Here is a 6050-nt window from a genome sequence, read left to right on the forward strand (position 1 = left end):
ACGGTGAAGAGGGAGATTCACTCTGTGTCTGACCCCGGGAGTATGTGATGGGACGGTTTGGATGGAGATTCACTCTGTGACTGTCCCCGGGCTTTTGTGATGGGACGGTGAGGAGGGAGATTCACTCTGTGTCTGACCCCGGAAGTGTGTGATGGGACGGTGAAGAGGGAGATGCAATCTGTGTCAGACCCCGGGAACGTGTGATGGGACGGGTTGGATGGAGTTTCAATCTCTATCTGACCCCGGGCTTTTGTGATTGGACGGTGTGTAGGGAGATTCACTCTATGTCAAACCCCGTGAGTTTGTGATGGGCCGGTGTGTATGGAGATTCACTTTGTGTCTGACCCCGGTCTTTTGTGATGGGACGGTGTGGAGGGAGATTCACTCTGTGTCTGACCCCGGAAGTTTGTGATGGGTCGGTGTGGATGGAGATTCACTCTGTGTCTGACCCCGGGAGTATGTGATGGGACGGTGAGGAGGGAGATTCACTCTGGGTCTCACCCCGGGAACGTGTGATGCGACGGTTGGATGCAGATTCACTCTGTGTCTGACCCCGGGAGTGTGTGATGGGACGGTTTGGATGGAGATCCACGCTGTTTCTGACCCCGAGAGTTTGTGATGGAAATGTGTGGATGCAGATTCACTCTATGTCTGACCCCGGAATTTGTGATGGGACGGTGTGGAGGGAGTTTCAATCTGTGTCTGACCCCGGCAATGTGTGATGGGACGGTTTGGATGGAGATCCACTCTGTGTCTGACCCCGGGTTTTTGTGATGGGACGGTGAGGAGGAAGATTCACTCTGTGTCTGACCCCGGCAATGTGTGATGGGACGGTTTGGATGGAGTTTCACTCAGTGTCTGACCCCGGGAGTTTATGATGGGTCGGTGTGGATGGAGATTCACTCTGTGTCTTACCCCGGGAACGTGTGATGGGACGGTTTGGATGGAGGTTCACTCTGAGTCTGACCCCGGAAGTGTGTGATGGGACGGTGAGGAGGGAGATTCACTCTGTGTCTGACCCAGGAAGTGTGTGATGGGACGGTGAAGAGGGTGATTCACTCAGTGTCTGACCCCGGGCTTTTGTGATGGGACGGTGAGGAGGGAGATTCACTCTGTGTCAGACCCCGGGAACGTGTGATGGGACGGGTTGGATGGAGTTTCAATCTCTATCTGACCCCGGGCTTTTGTGATTGGACGGTGTGGAGGGAGATTCACTCTATGTCAAACCCCGTGAGTTTGTGATGGGCCGGTGTGTATGGAGATTCACTTTGTGTCTGACCCCGGTCTTTTGTGATGGGACGGTGTGGATGGAGTTTCACTCAGTGTCTGACCCCGGGAGTTTATGATGGGTCGGTGTGGATGGAGATTCACTCTGTGTCTTACCCCGGGAACGTGTGATGGGACGGTTTGGATGGAGGTTCACTCTGAGTCTGACCCCGGAAGTGTGTGATGGGACGGTGAGGAGGGAGATTCACTCTGTGTCTGACCCAGGAAGTGTGTGATGGGACGGTGAAGAGGGTGATTCACTCAGTGTCTGACCCCGGGCTTTTGTGATGGGACGGTGAGGAGGGAGATTCACTCTGTGTCAGACCCCGGGAACGTGTGATGGGACGGGTTGGATGGAGTTTCAATCTCTATCTGACCCCGGGCTTTTGTGATTGGACGGTGTGGAGGGAGATTCACTCTATGTCAAACCCCGTGAGTTTGTGATGGGCCGGTGTGTATGGAGATTCACTTTGTGTCTGACCCCGGTCTTTTGTGATGGGACGGTGTGGATGGAGATTCACTCTGTGTCTGACCCCGGGAGTATGTGATGGGACGGTGAGGAGGGAGATTCACTCTGGGTCTCACCCCGGGAACGTGTGATGCGACGGTTGGATGCAGATTCACTCTGTGTCTGACCCCGGGAGTGTGTGATGGGACGGTTTGGATGGAGATCCACTCTGTGTCTGACCCCGGTTTTTTGTGATGGGACGGTGAGGAGGGAGATTCACTCTGTGTCTGACCCCGGCAATGTGTGATGGGACGGTTTGGATGGAGTTTCACTCAGTGTCTGACCCCGGGAGTTTATGATGGGTCGGTGTGGATGGAGATTCACTCCGTGTCTTACCCCGGGAACGTGTGATGGGTCGGTGTGGATGGAGATTCACTCTGTGTCTGACCCCGGGAGTATGTGATGGGACGGTGAGGAGGGAGATTCACTCTGTTTCTGACCCCGAGAGTTTGTGATGGAAATGTGTGGATGCAGATTCACTCTATGTCTGACCCCGGAATTTGTGATGGGACGGTGTGGAGGGAGTTTCAATCTGTGTCTGACCCCGGCAATGTGTGATGGGACGGTTTGGATGGAGATCCACTCTGTGTCTGACCCCGGGTTTTTGTGATGGGACGGTGAGGAGGGAGATTCACTCTGTGTCTGACCCCGGCAATGTGTGATGGGACGGTTTGGATGGAGTTTCACTCAGTGTCTGACCCCGGGAGTTTATGATGGGTCGGTGTAGATGGAGATTCACTCTGTGTCTTACCCCGGGAACGTGTGATGGGACGGTTTGGATGGAGGTTCACTCAGAGTCTGACCCCGGAAGTGTGTGATGGGACGGTGAAGAGGGAGATTCACTCTGTGTCTGACCCCGGGAGTATGTGATGGGACGGTTTGGATGGAGATTCACTCTGTGACTGTCCCCGGGCTTTTGTGATGGGACGGTGAGGAGGGAGATTCACTCTGTGTCTGACCCCGGAAGTGTGTGATGGGACGGTGAAGAGGGAGATTCAATCTGTGTCAGACCCCGGGAACGTGTGATGGGACGGGTTGGATGGAGTTTCAATCTCTATCTGACCCCGGGCTTTTGTGATTGGACGGTGTGTAGGGAGATTCACTCTATGTCAAACCCCGTGAGTTTGTGATGGGCCGGTGTGTATGGAGATTCACTTTGTGTCTGACCCCGGTCTTTTGTGATGGGACGGTGTGGAGGGAGATTCACTCTGTGTCTGACCCCGGAAGTTTGTGATGGGTCGGTGTGGATGGAGATTCACTCTGTGTCTGACCCCGGGAGTATGTGATGGGACGGTGAGGAGGGAGATTCACTCTGGGTCTCACCCCGGGAACGTGTGATGCGACGGTTGGATGCAGATTCACTCTGTGTCTGACCCCGGGAGTGTGTGATGGGACGGTTTGGATGGAGATCCACGCTGTTTCTGACCCCGAGAGTTTGTGATGGAAATGTGTGGATGCAGATTCACTCTATGTCTGACCCCGGAATTTGTGATGGGACGGTGTGGAGGGAGTTTCAATCTGTGTCTGACCCCGGCAATGTGTGATGGGACGGTTTGGATGGAGATCCACTCTGTGTCTGACCCCGGGTTTTTGTGATGGGACGGTGAGGAGGAAGATTCACTCTGTGTCTGACCCCGGCAATGTGTGATGGTACGGTTTGGATGGAGTTTCACTCAGTGTCTGACCCCGGGAGTTTATGATGGGTCGGTGTGGATGGAGATTCACTCTGTGTCTTACCCCGGGAACGTGTGATGGGACGGTTTGGATGGAGGTTCACTCTGAGTCTGACCCCGGAAGTGTGTGATGGGACGGTGAAGAGGGTGATTCACTCAGTGTCTGACCCCGGGCTTTTGTGATGGGACGGTGAGGAGGGAGATTCACTCTGTGTCAGACCCCGGGAACGTGTGATGGGACGGGTTGGATGGAGTTTCAATCTCTATCTGACCCCGGGCTTTTGTGATTGGACGGTGTGGAGGGAGATTCACTCTATGTCAAACCCCGTGAGTTTGTGATGGGCCGGTGTGTATGGAGATTCACTTTGTGTCTGACCCCGGTCTTTTGTGATGGGACGGTGTGGATGGAGATTCACTCTGTGTCTGACCCCGGGAGTATGTGATGGGACGGTGAGGAGGGAGATTCACTCTGGGTCTCACCCCGGGAACGTGTGATGCGACGGTTGGATGCAGATTCACTCTGTGTCTGACCCCGGGAGTGTGTGATGGGACGGTTTGGATGGAGATCCACTCTGTGTCTGACCCCGGTTTTTTGTGATGGGACGGTGAGGAGGGAGATTGACTCTGTGTCTGACCCCGGCAATGTGTGATGGGACGGTTTGGATGGAGTTTCACTCAGTGTCTGACCCCGGGAGTTTATGATGGGTCGGTGTGGATGGAGATTCACTCCGTGTCTTACCCCGGGAACGTGTGATGGGTCGGTGTGGATGGAGATTCACTCTGTGTCTGACCCCGGGAGTATGTGATGGGACGGTGAGGAGGGAGATTCACTCTGTTTCTGACCCCGAGAGTTTGTGATGGAAATGTGTGGATGCAGATTCACTCTATGTCTGACCCCGGAATTTGTGATGGGACGGTGTGGAGGGAGTTTCAATCTGTGTCTGACCCCGGCAATGTGTGATGGGACGGTTTGGATGGAGATCCACTCTGTGTCTGACCCCGGGTTTTTGTGATGGGACGGTGAGGAGGGAGATTCACTCTGTGTCTGACCCCGGCAATGTGTGATGGGACGGTTTGGATGGAGTTTCACTCAGTGTCTGACCCCGGGAGTTTATGATGGGTCGGTGTAGATGGAGATTCACTCTGTGTCTTACCCCGGGAACGTGTGATGGGACGGTTTGGATGGAGGTTCACTCAGAGTCTGACCCCGGAAGTGTGTGATTGGACGGTGAAGAGGGAGATTCACTCTGTGTCTGACCCCGGGAGTATGTGATGGGACGGTTTGGATGGAGATTCACTCTGTGACTGTCCCCGGGCTTTTGTGATGGGACGGTGAGGAGGGAGATTCACTCTGTGTCTGACCCCGGAAGTGTGTGATGGGACGGTGAAGAGGGAGATGCAATCTGTGTCAGACCCCGGGAACGTGTGATGGGACGGGTTGGATGGAGTTTCAATATCTATCTGACCCCGGGCTTTTGTGATTGGACGGTGTGTAGGGAGATTCACTCTATGTCAAACCCCGTGAGTTTGTGATGGGCCGGTGTGTATGGAGATTCACTTTGTGTCTGACCCCGGTCTTTTCTGATGGGACGGTGTGGAGGGAGATTCACTCTGTGTCTGACCCCGGAAGTTTGTGATGGGTCGGTGTGGATGGAGATTCACTCTGTGTCTGACCCCGGGAGTATGTGATGGGACGGTGAGGAGGGAGATTCACTCTGGGTCTCACCCCGGGAACGTGTGATGCGACGGTTGGATGCAGATTCACTCTGTGTCTGACCCCGGGAGTGTGTGATGGGATGGTTTGGATGGAGATCCACGCTGTTTCTGACCCCGAGAGTTTGTGATGGAAATGTGTGGATGCAGATTCACTCTATGTCTGACCCCGGAATTTGTGATGGGACGGTGTGGAGGGAGTTTCAATCTGTGTCTGACCCCGGCAATGTGTGATGGGACGGTTTGGATGGAGATCCACTCTGTGTCTGACCCCGGGTTTTTGTGATGGGACGGTGAGGAGGAAGATTCACTCTGTGTCTGACCCCGGCAATGTGTGATGGGACAGTTTGGATGGAGTTTCACTCAGTGTCTGACCCCGGGAGTTTATGATGGGTCGGTGTGGATGGAGATTCACTCTGTGTCTTACCCCGGGAACGTGTGATGGGACGGTTTGGATGGAGGTTCACTCTGAGTCTGACCCCGGAAGTGTGTGATGGGACGGTGAGGAGGGAGATTCACTCTGTGTCTGACCCAGGAAGTGTGTGATGGGACGGTGAAGAGGGTGATTCACTCAGTGTCTGACCCCGGGCTTTTGTGATGGGACGGTGAGGAGGGAGACTCACTCTGGGTCTCACCCCGGGAACGTGTGATGCGACGGTTGGATGCAGATTCACTCTGTGTCTGACCCCGGGAGTGTGTGATGGGACGGTTTGGATGGAGATCCACTCTGTCTCTGACCCCGGTTTTTTGTGATGGGACGGTGAGGAGGGAGATTCACTCTGTGTCTGACCCCGGCAATGTGTGATGGGACGGTTTGGATGGAGTTTCACTCAGTGTCTGACCCCGGGAGTTTATGATGGGTCGGTGTGGATGGAGATTCACTCCGTGTC

The sequence above is a fragment of the Hemitrygon akajei genome, unplaced genomic scaffold (assembly GCF_048418815.1).
Source record: "Hemitrygon akajei unplaced genomic scaffold, sHemAka1.3 Scf000066, whole genome shotgun sequence".
Taxonomy (NCBI): domain Eukaryota; kingdom Metazoa; phylum Chordata; class Chondrichthyes; order Myliobatiformes; family Dasyatidae; genus Hemitrygon; species Hemitrygon akajei.